Genomic DNA, 11,152 nt, shown 5'->3' with positions numbered 1-11,152 from the left:
AGATTAATAATGAAGTAGGCCACCAGAGAAAAATGCAAAACCCAATTGAAAGCTGCAAAATAATACCCAATGCCAATACTTCAAGAAAAATGCCATTTAATTCAAGAAATTCCTACCACCCTTCCCTTAAGCAAAAAGTTACCAAAATTTAGAATGATTGCTCTTGCACAAAGAAGAAGATAGGAAAAATTATAAATCTGTTGTTTGATATTTTTCAAATATAGTGGTAGTAGAAAGCACCCCTTTGGCTAGAAATTTTAGAAAATCATAATACAATAACTGTTAAGTATTAGTGGCTGAAAATTTGTACAAAGTCATGTTATAACATCTAAATGCCAGCAAAAATAAGTCTTAGAAAATAACCCCCTGTTAAAAGAAGGTTGTAGTTCAAAACACCCCGTCTGCCTTAATATTTGATAATTTTATACAGAGGGAACCACTCACTTTTTAAGCCCCAAATTTTGAGACAGAGAATTATACACCAATAAGAAGCCACTGTAATGTTTGCAGAAGTTTTGGAAATTTATTAAGCTATCTTGTAGTTCAAACCCACCTTAAAAGCATAAAAGAAATAGAAAAGAAGAGAGTGAATAATAAATCTCACTCCAATGAATTCAGCTATGAATCTTAATAAAATCTCACTAAGACAATAAAAAGAAATCAATGGAACACCAAAATGAACTTACCAATTAGCTTAACCAAGCTTGACCCTAATTTGCTAAGTGTACCACAAAAATCTTCAGTAGTAAGATTAAGCTCTACCTTATTAAATTGATCACCCCCCATCAAATTTTAATTGCTAAATTGCATATCATGCCATGCATGTATCTTACTCATTGCATTCATTAGATTGCAATCTCGCTGATAGAGAGTACATGCTCATCCCTGAGCAAGGAGTTGTCCACGAGGAAGACCAGGAGCAAGCTCCCGAGACTGCCATCGAGTATCTCCCTGCAGCCTCAGCATTTGAAGGCAAGCCCTGGTTTTATGCATAACCAATTTATATATGCTACTTTACTACACTTAATGTTTGTAGGCTTGTAATGTGCACTTAAGTGTAGGAGTTGCTTGAAACCTATAGTTGCATGAACTCAGGATTCCTTTTTGAGATGGATACTAGTATGCTAGGTCGAGTAGCTGTTTTGCTAATCAGGATCTCGGTAGAAGTCGAGTGATTTTTCTAGCACTTGCGCGAGGTCAGGAATTGATTGTATTCATCTTGATAACGGGATCTATGATGGTCTACGGACTTGGATCCAGGGTGGATGCCTTGTCCATGAGACGGGAAAAAGGAATTAAGGATTAATGTGTGGATACCTAAGTCAAGCGTTTGAACGTACTAAACACATATTGGGAAATATGGTAACCGGTAAACCTAGTACCTGAGTGAAGCCGGGCGTGGACTTTTCTCCTCACTTGTCCTGAGACTGGGTCTCCCATGCTAGCTATGGTGGGTACAAGTGCGGTCACTGCACGGCGGCAGCCGGGGTTAGTGGAGCATTGTATGCCAAGGCGATGAGCCCTAGCCGCGAATGGGGAATCGATAGGGACGGTTGACGTGTGTGGGGACGGAGTGCCCTTACATGTCGTGTGTTTAGGTTTAGCTTGCAATGTTTAAAAACTTGATTCGAATCGTCTGCTTCTCGCAGCTAATGAGACTGCTTGACCCCTTGTACTACAGTGAGTAAGAAGTGAAATGGGGCTTCATATGAGATAACTTGTTGATTGAATTAAATGCTTGTTACCATGTATGCTTAGAAGGAGCAAACTTAGCTAAGATAATGATGCTAGAATTTGAAAAGTTAAAAGTTGATTTTAGGCTCAGCTAGTGCTTTTGGCAAACCAAACCCCTCAGCCAAACAGCTGCATGGTCTAGAGGTAGAGGAGTAGTTTCCTCACACCGGGTAAGTCTAGCTAAGTATTAGTATACGCAGCCTTGCTTGTGGCATAACTTTTGCAGGTACACTTTAGGATATGGTTGATGGTGTAACTTGGCCTACCACCCTGCCACCGGGTTGGACGGTCGAGTGGGATGCTGCTCCGGCAGGGGAGGAGCAGGAGGAGTAGTGGGCTAGGCTTGCCCTATTCCTAGCTTTTGACGATATCGATTACCCGCTGCAGTTTATTTTGTGAACTTAAATCAGCTACTTGAAAAACTCCAACTTATGTAATAATTCCAGTACTTTAATTTGAGGTTTTCCTGCTTTATTGTATTTTTTCTGTGACTCACCTCGAGTGATTTTGTGGTATTTGATCCTAGTTAAGTGGCTCTATCAGACTAGATCTGAGGGACTGACGGGTTATTCCGATTTAAGTGTGTTGCGGCCCCTGAGGCGTGACTTAGGCACTTAAGCTGGAATAGTTCGGGTGGTTCTGCCACAGCTGGTATCGGAGCAAATACCACCACAGAGAAGAACAGTAAACCATGAATACCAATTTTCAAAAATCTAAAACTTGCTTAGAAACTAGTATAAATCGTCAGGACTAGAATGCTAGACCTAGGACGAAAGGCCTTAGGAATAGAGGGAGAAATAGGTGGCTAAGTAAATAGGCCCTGTGGGCCAGTCCTTAGCTTTTTAAAGGATGCCATAAGAGCACCCTTTTATTCGGAAAGGAGACGTTATTTCCAGCATGCATGCATTATAAAAAAACTAAATGGTACAGAAACTAAAGAAGTAAAAATTTGAGCTAACCCGCTTCCTTTTAAAACACCCAGGTTCTTTTATTTTCCTTTTCCACCATAATCTTTACATCTGATACCCTTCCGCAAATGACCTCACCTACCCCCGCCAGTGGAGGAGACACTCGTTTCAGCTCTGACTTCCTTTTTCATGATGGTTTTCCTTCCATCTTGTGGGAAGTGCTTCACTCCGTCGGTTACCCTACGCCCCTTTGTACACGGTGCAGGTGTACGAGGAGCATCGGGTACCATGTTGCCGAGTCTGGCTGACTCTGGAGGCTCATCCCCTTTAGCCGGGTTGGCGTTCCCTTGACTCCGAGACGATTGGATTCAGGACGGACGACACCACTGAAGCGGTAGCTACGAAGACTGATGTGGACACCCCTAGCATTGACACTAAAATTATAAAGAATAAGAATGCAACAAATATTTATGGTCCAGTTACAAGAATGCGAGCTAAACAACTAGAGAAGGAAATTTATTCTCAGGTGAATGCTAACCTTATTTTAATTAATCACAACGATCTAGATCAGTCAGTGCTTTCAAGTTGTTGTTTGAATATTCTTAGGAATGATGGCGTGTACCCAAGTTCATGGGACGATGATGGATTTTGCCTTCCAACATTGTGATGATCAGCTCTCTCTGTGACATGCTGGTATTGCAGTGTGAAACTTAGAAGAATAATGATAGCTTGGTGCTTGGACATGCTTGTGAGAATAAAGGGAGAAGGATAGACCATTCAGCTACCATGTAGATCAACCGTGGATCACAAATAAATTTGTGAGTTAAGAAGGCAGTCAGCAACCAGGTTGATGTCCACACACGTACAAGCATGCAGAAGAGTATCAACCATCCAAAGAGTTCCATTAGGCCAGGCTATTAATAGAAGGAGTGCTACAACTTCCCACTGTGTGTTCCCATTTATTTTATCTAAACTGAAAACACCACTAGTGCTATATGTATCCATGTAATAGATGACGAGTGGATCTTTTTGGCTGCCAATTCAGAAATACAAACTCTTTGTGTTCTCAACGTGAGTCTTGAGAGACTTGCGGACTTGTTCTTTCAATTCCCGAGGGAGTTGTAGAACACCGAACTGCGGTTCACCCAGTTTGTGCCTTCACGTCTATATGGCGTGATTGCGTGGGCTAGCTTCATCGGTACGTGGAAGGGCGATTGTCTCGGTTGTTCGTCGTGTGTGCAAGATCTCGCGGTGCGCAGCCTCTTCGTCAGGTCACGCAACGATATTTATCAAGTTTCGAAAATCCTTCGAGAAGATCGGGCCACAAACAATTGCTCCCGCGTAACCTGTACGCGTGCGCACATCATCTGGTATCAAAGCCTCGGTTGACTCGGTAGGATCATTCTTGCTTTTGGTAGGATAGATTTTTATATACCTACAGTCCACAAATAGCCGCAAAAAATTTATATATATACCTATTGCCTTTCACTTGTGCAGCTGATTCGTAGTTTGCATTATCGAGTTTTCAATCCTCTGAAACTTGACTTTTTGCTGATCTGAATTTCGTTTTTTTCCTCCATGTCATTATGATCTTACCCTTTGATCTGATCTTCATTTTCTCTTTGAAACATACACAAAAATTCCCTCCCATCCCTCCCTTGATTGTTTCCTCTTGCGCAGATCAATTTGCACCTGATATTTCTAGTTGTTCTGCACTACGTTAATTTGCAATTATGTGATAGTTTCTCAAGTGCACACAAAAAAAGGAAATGAATTGAGTTTCAGTTAAAAAAAGATCAAAATAAAAGAAAAGAAAAGAGAAGAGAGATATCAATTCTGCAGACAAAAGAGATTGAGTTGCAGTTCGATTGGTGCCAATTGTGTCCTTCGTTCCACTACTTTTATCTTGCTCCTTTCCTTTCCACCTGTTTTTTCTCTCTGATCAGCAATTTAGACTTGTGTTTCTATTTGGATTATTATTCGATTTTGCATACATACATTCAGCTTGTAGTACATTACAAATTTACCCCACCAAGCTCCACCCAAAGCATTCGCGAGCTGTACACCTTCGACTCTGTGACAATCGTTCTTCCACTACTATTGTTGCCCCGGTTCACTCTCTTTCAGTGAAATAAAGAACTTGTGCAGTAAGTGGTGAGGGAGTGACTCCACAAAAAAATACATTGTCCTATTTTTTCCTATACTAATATGACAGGACAAGATGGATCTCACTCAAACTTCGGTGGTGCTGTTTCGAGTGCGGAGTTCGAAGCGATGCAACAACAAATTACTCAATTGATACAGCAACTACAGGTGCTTCAGCATGATCTACGCCATGCACCTAACATGGAGGATCAACCTGACAATGAAGAACATGTGGAAGATGATGATCATGCTGCCTTGGAGGCAGAGGCAGCACGTTGTGCTGCTGTTGGAGGTGGTGGCCGAGGACGTGGTGCTGGTCGAGGACATGGTGCTAGTTTTGGCAATTTCGGTGCTCCGAATATGAGGCCACAATTTTTTGGCCGTGCACAACGTGTTCCAATTGGAGGTGCTACAGGTTTTGATGGTGATCCTAATTCTGGTTATCAAAATGGCCATCGAGCAGGTTATCATGGCCGCCGTGGTGGTTACGATGATCGTGGAGGTGGTCACTTTGGTGGTTTTGGTGACCACCAATTTGCTGGTGATGATGGCCACCGTGATCAGCGTCGTGGTGATCCAGAACGCCGACGAGGTGAAGATGGTCTGGGCAAAGTTAAAGTGTCCATACCTGCATTTAACGGCAAGGAAAATGCTGATTCTTATTATGAGTGGGAGACAAAGGTGGAACAAATATTTGATTTGTATGAGTACCCTGCTGAGAAGAAGGCAAAGTTGGCAACCCTTGAATTCAAAGGTTATGCCATCACATGGTGGAATCAAATCCATGCAGAATATCATCGTGTGGGACAAGATCGTATCACTTGGGAAGACATGAAAAGGGAAATGAGACGTCGTTTTGTTCCTGCATATTATTCTCGTGACTTACATTTGCGGCTCAAACGCCTTGTGCAAGGTACTCGCAGTGTTGATGAATATTTTCAAGAAATGGAGATGTGCCTACTCTGTACGGGAATTACTGAGGATGAGGAATCTACACTGGCTCGATTCTTGGTTGGCCTTAATAAACCCATCGCTGATAAAGTGGACATGACGAACTACACAAATCTAACAGAATTGGTTCATTTTGCTAAAAGGGCAGAACGACAGCTTGCTGGATCTTATAAAAGCCATGTTTCTTTTTCAGCACAAAATAGTTCTACTCCATGGCGCAATTCACAACAGCAAGGCTCGAGGGCACACACGCCTTCATCTCATGCAGCTTCTACACCATCTCGTGCAACCCCTCGCTCAGTTTCAGCTTCTGGAAAGCAATCTGATGGGAAAGGCAAAGCTATGAGTTCTAATCAGTACAACTCCTCTACTGCAGCAGCCAAAAAAAGACAAGTAATATTGAGTGTTTTAAGCGTGGTGGTCATGGGCATAAGCAAGCTGAATGCCCCAATCGGCATGTTATTCTAGCACTTGCAGATGGTTCGTATGATTCACAAAGTGAGGAGGAGGATGTAACCCATGACACCAATATACATGATGAAAATTTGGAAACTTTTGAGTATGAAGCAGAGGATGGTGAATGCGAATTGGGCCTGAATTGTTTAGCACTGAAACAAGTTCATTGTATTGCTGAGAAGCACATGACTCAAGCTATTGTTCCTAGCTCTCTAGAAGAAATTACTTGTGCTGATTTTGATGAACTACTTACTGATATTGGTGATTTGTACACTCATATTTCTCCACCAGAAGCTAGTCACCATGAATCTTCTACTGATCCCTCTAATAATTGGAGTATCACATTACTGGCTGCACCCTATCACATTTCAGGTAGCCACAAGACCACTACTGTAGCTGTTGCACCGGATCAAGTAGTGCAAGAAGTCATTTGTGCTCCAGAGTTTGGTACTGAACTACCATTATTTCCATTATCACATGATTTGTCAAGCACATCACAGCCCAATTATCACTCGCTGCAATCTGAATGTTTATCATCTCCTTTTGGTTCACCGCATCATTCTTTGGTGGTATGTCGTGTTCTTTCAACACAATTAGTTGCAGCTAAGCAAGGACAGCGCCATAATTTATTTCAATCACGATGCAAAGTGAAAGGACAGGTGTGCAGATTTATAATTGATGGTGGCAACTGCAACAATATTGTTAGTGTCCTGCTTGTTGAGAAGCTTGGCCTGAAAATGCATCGCCACCCTCACCCGTACTATATGCAATGGTTGAATAATTCAGGGATAGTGAAGGTTACATACATGGTTCGCTTGCCATTCTCAATTGGTGACTATAATGATGAGGTGGATTGTGACATTGTTCCAATGCAAGCATGCCACTTACTATTGGGTCGTCCATGGCAATTTGATGTCGATTCTTTGCATTTTGGTCGCTCAAATAAATACTCGTTTGTTCACAAAGAGAAGAAAGTGATCCTTGTCCCACTAACTCCTGAAGATATACATGCTTCTGATGTTGCTCGCATGAATAGAGAAGAGAGTGAGAAAAGAAAAATGAGTGAGACACACAACAATAGTAAGGGAGAGAATCCTAAACCACTCCACTCCATAAAGCCCACTGAAAATAAAAGATTGCCACAAAATACCAAATGTTTATTAGTGACCAAGGGAGATTTGCGAGAAATACAAAACACAACAGCCCAATTCTTTGTGCTTTTGCACAAGGACACTTTGATTTCTACTAACACCTTACCCTCGACATTGCCAACTGCTGTTCTTGATTTATTGCAGGAATTTGAGGATGTGTTTCCTGATGAGGTGCCCGATGGTCTCCCTCCCATACGTGGCATTGAGCACCAAATTGATTTGGTTCCCGGTGCTTCTCTTCCAAATCGCCCAGCCTACCGAACTAATCCCGACGAAACAAAAGAAATTGAACGGCAGGTAAAAGACCTTATGGACAAAGGGTACGTACGAGAATCACTTTCTCCATGTGTTGTTCCAGTTCTTTTGGTCCCTAAGAAAGACGGTTCTTGGCGCATGTGTGTTGACTGTCGTGCTATTAATGCTATAACTATTAGATACCGTCATCCTATTCCTTGTCTTGATGATATGTTAGATGAATTGTGTGGCTCCATTATTTTCTCCAAAATTGATTTATGCAGCGGCTATCACCAAATTCGCATGAAAATTGGAGATGAATGGAAGACAACTTTTAAGACTAAATTTGGTTTATATGAATGGCTTGTGATGCCCTTTGGTTTGACAAATGCTCCTTCAACTTTTATGCGTTTAATGAATCATGTTTTGAGGGAATTTATTGGCAAATTTGTGGTTGCATACTTTGATGATATCTTGATCTACAGTAAATCTTTTGATGAACATATTGATCACATTCGCCAAGTACTTACTACTTTGAGAGCTGAAAAGTTATATGGTAATATTTCTAAGTGCACTTTTTGCACAGATCGTGTTGTTTTCCTTGGTTTTGTTGTGACTGCAGAGGGCATCCAGGTTGATGAAGACAAAATCAAAGAAATAAAGGACTGGCCTGTACCAAAAAATGTGAGTCAAGTTCGAAGTTTCCATGGGCTAGCAGGTTTCTATCGGAGGTTTGTCAAAGATTTTAGCACAATTGCTGCACCACTAAACAACTTGACAAAGAAAGAAGTTCCATTATTGTGGGGAGATGAACAAGAGAGAGCATTCCAAGAGCTAAAAACAAAACTATGTGAGGCACCACTCCTACAATTACCAGATTTTGGTAAGACTTTTGAGATTGAGTGTGATGCAAGTGGTATTGGCATAGGAGGTGTGCTACTTCAAGAAGGTAAACCCATTGCTTACTTTTCTGAAAAAATAAATGGTCCACACCTGAACTACTCTGTTTATGACAAAGAGCTTTATGCCTTAGTTCGAGTTTTAGAAACATGGCAGCATTACTTATTCCCTAAAGAATTTGTCATACACTCTGATCATGAAGCTTTGAAATATCTGAAAAGTCAAGGTAAATTGAACCGTCGGCATGCGAAATGGATCGAGTTCATTGAAACATTCCCCTATGTTGTCAAACATAAGCATGGCAAAGATAATATTGTTGCAGATGCTTTGTCAAGAAGATGTGCTTTGGTTACACAACTAGACACAAAAGTGCTTGGTTTGGAATCAATTAAAACACTTTATGCTGATGACTCTGATTTTAATGAATCTTTCTCTCATTGCATTGCTGAAAAAGGATGGGATAAATTCTATATTCATGATGGATTCTTATTTCGGACTAACAAACTTTGCATTCTAGCTTGCTCGATTCGTGGTGTTCTTTTGCAGGAAGCACATGCAGGTGGTTTAGCTGGTCATTTTGGTGTGAAAAAGACATTGGACATGCTTTCCGATCATTTCTTTTGGCCACATATGAGACGTGATGTCCAACGGCATGTTGAGCGCTGCATAACCTGCTTGAAAGCTAAGTCCCGCCTTAATCCCCATGGTCTATATACTCCATTACCAATTCCAAATGTACCTTGGGAAGATATATCCATGGATTTTATTTTGGGGTTACCTTGGTCTCAAAGGGGGAGCGATTCCATTTTTGTTGTTGTTGATCGCTTCTCTAAGATGGCACATTTTATTCCATGCCACAAGAACGACGATGCCTCACATGTTGCTAAATTATTTTTCAGGGAGATTGTTCGTTTACATGGCGTGCCAAAGACTATTGTTTCAGATCGGGATGCCAAATTTCTTAGCTACTTTTGGAAGACATTGTGGGGTAAACTAGGCACCAAATTGTTATTTTCTACCACTTGTCATCCACAAACCGATGGTCAAACTAAGGTTGTCAACCGTACTCTCTCGACTATGTTGTGAGCTGTGCTGAAAAAGAATCTGAATATGTGTGAACAATGCCTTCCACATGTCGAGTTTGCTTATAACAGGGCAGTACATTCAACAACTAATTTTTGTCCATTTGAAATTGTTTACGGTTTTAAACCACATACACCGATGGATCTTTTGCCCTTACCATTGCAGGAACAAGTTAATTTAGATGCTATCAAGAGATCTGAGTTGATCAAAAAAATACATGAGGACACAAGGACAAATATTAAGAAGAAATCTGCTCAGTATGCCAAGCAAGCAAACAAGGGTAAGAAAAAAGTACTTTTTAAACCAGGTGATCTAGTGTGGCTACATTTGCGCAAGGATCGATTTCCTCAACACCGCAAGAGTAAGTTATCACCCTGAGGAGATGGTCCATTCAGGGTTCTTGCAAAAATAAATGATAATGCTTATAAACTAGAGCTCCCGTCTGAATATTCCAATGTGAGTGCAACATTCAATGTTAAAGACTTGCTTCCATTTGTTGGTGAGTCAGAGTCGAGGACGACTCCTTCTCAAGAGAGGGAGGCTGATGAGGACACCCCTAGCATTGACACTAAAATTATAAAGAATAAGAATGCAACAAATATTGATGGTCCAGTTACAAGAATGCGAGCTAAACAACTAGAGAAGGAAATTTATTCTCAGGTGAATGCTAACCTTATTTTAATTAATCACAATGATCCAGATCAGTCAGTGCTTTCAAGTTGTTGTTTGAATATTCTTAGGAATGATGGCGTGTACCCAAGTTCATGGGACGATGATGGATTTTGCCTTCCAACATTGTGATGATCAGCTCTCTCTGTGACATGCTGATATTGCAGTGTGAAACTTAGAAGAATAATGATAGCTTGGTGCTTGGACGTGCTTGTGAGAATAAAGGGAGAAGGACGGACCATTCAGCTACCATGCAGATCAGCCGTGGATGTCAAATAAATTTGTGAGTTAAGAAGGCAGTCAGCAACCAGGTTGCTGTCCACACACGTACAAGCATGCAAAAGAGTATCAACCATCCAAAGAGTTCCATTAGGCCAGGCTATTAATAGAAGGAGTGCTACAACTTCCCACTGTGTGTTCCCATTTATTTTATCTAAACTGAAAACACCACTAGTGCTATATGTATCCATGTAATAGATGACGAGTGGATCTTTTTGGCTGCCAATTCAGAAATACAAACTCTTTGAGTTCTCAATGTGAGTCTTGAGAGAATTGCGGACTTGTTCTTTCGATTCTCGAGGGAGTTGTAGAACGCCGAACTGTGGTTCACCCAGTTTGTGCCTTCACGTCTATATGACGTGATTGCGTGGGCTGGCTTCATTGGTACGTGGAAGGGCGATTGTCTCGATTGTTCGTCGCGTGTGCAAGATCTCGCGGTGCGCAGCCTCTTTGTCAGGTCACGCAACGATATTTATCAAGTTTCGAAAATCCTTCGAGAAGATCGAGCCACAAACAATTGCTCCCGCGTAATATTTACGTGTGCGCACATTGCCGAGTCTGGCTGACTCTGGAGGCTCATCCCCTTTAGCTAGGTTGGCGTTCCCTTGACTCCGAGACGATTGGATTCAGGACGGACGACAC

General features: G+C 41.5%; 1 pseudogene; it reads left to right on the top strand.

Annotated features, from left to right (window-relative positions):
• Positions 1 to 4,988: 4,988 nt before the first annotated feature.
• On the top strand, positions 4,989 to 10,410 carry LOC103626772 (uncharacterized; annotated as a pseudogene).
• Positions 10,411 to 11,152: the final 742 nt, after the last annotated feature.

The sequence above is a fragment of the Zea mays genome, chromosome 5, assembly GCF_902167145.1.
Source record: "Zea mays cultivar B73 chromosome 5, Zm-B73-REFERENCE-NAM-5.0, whole genome shotgun sequence".
Classification (NCBI taxonomy): Eukaryota; Viridiplantae; Streptophyta; class Magnoliopsida; order Poales; family Poaceae; genus Zea; species Zea mays.
The sequence above is the reverse complement of the archived record's forward strand: the minus strand, read 5'-3'. Positions and strand labels throughout refer to the sequence as shown.